An 833-nucleotide genomic window follows, 5' to 3' on the forward strand; every position below is an offset into this window, starting at 1 on the left:
TTGAGACTTTGGATCACAGGTTGAAGTTTGGAACATGTATACTTGTGCAGTAAATATCATTGAGAATTTGGATCACAGTTGAAGTTGGAACATGTATACTTGTGCAGTAAATATCATTGAGAATTTGGATCACAGTTGAAGTTGGAACACGGCAATGCTAAGCAGGACAAGTTTCAGAAACATTGTCAGGTCCTGTCCTGTGTAAATGCATGCTGGGCCCCATTGGAAAGCAGCTTCTACTATAGCTGAATGGGCTACCCAGCTGTTTCCTGACGATATAAATAAACAAGTAAAATCTGAGATTTTATACCTCCGTGCTTTTTATTGTATATTCTTATATAGGGTTTTGAACAAAGAATTTATCAAGACCAGACACCCCTCTGTGTGAGGGGTCATATACGTGGACCAGGCCGAGAATAGCTTAAACACGCCAAAGGTGAACGGTTGCGACCACTTTCACGCTCAAAGGGGTGTTTTGGGGCCACCAAAAGGCACAATTTTCACGCCCGAAAACACATATACAATAAAAACAAAAGAACGTGCATCATCTGCAGCCCAATAGCAAAACATACACCGAGTCTCAAAAGAATCCGTCCACCCAAACGCGAAAAAAAGCTGCGAACACGAAAATCTAAATCTCTTACAAAAACCCTTCCGCGGAAGGATGTCTCCTTTCCCCGGAGGTAATAAATAAATGTACGAGTTCTGACCTCCGATCCTCCTCTCCAGCCTGTCGTCCAGCTCCCCTTCCTTCTGAATCGCCTCCTGCGACACTTTTGGGAGCGTTGGGGAAGGCCAGCAGCACGATAGACATGTTGTCTCGACTCCCCTAA

The 833-nt window shown here is 44.2% G+C and overlaps 1 protein-coding gene across 9 annotated transcripts in view; it reads right to left on the reverse strand.

The window, feature by feature from the left end:
- The window catches only part of LOC109487976 (protein phosphatase 1A-like), a 19,019-nt gene that overhangs the window by 16,141 nt on the left and 2,045 nt on the right, over nucleotides 1-833 (reverse strand). The window contains exon 1 of one of the 9 annotated variants that reach the window (XR_002141298.1): nucleotides 711-815. The exons of the other annotated variants lie outside the window; for them this stretch is intronic. The gene's annotated coding sequence lies outside the window, so the exon portion shown is untranslated. Of the gene's footprint in view, nucleotides 1-710; nucleotides 816-833 lie in introns of those variants that run through there. 9 annotated transcript variants of the gene reach the window in all.

Source organism: Branchiostoma belcheri, unplaced genomic scaffold (assembly GCF_001625305.1).
Source record: "Branchiostoma belcheri isolate BF01 breed outbred unplaced genomic scaffold, Haploidv18h27 scaffold90, whole genome shotgun sequence".
Lineage (NCBI taxonomy): Eukaryota > Metazoa > Chordata > Leptocardii > Amphioxiformes > Branchiostomatidae > Branchiostoma > Branchiostoma belcheri.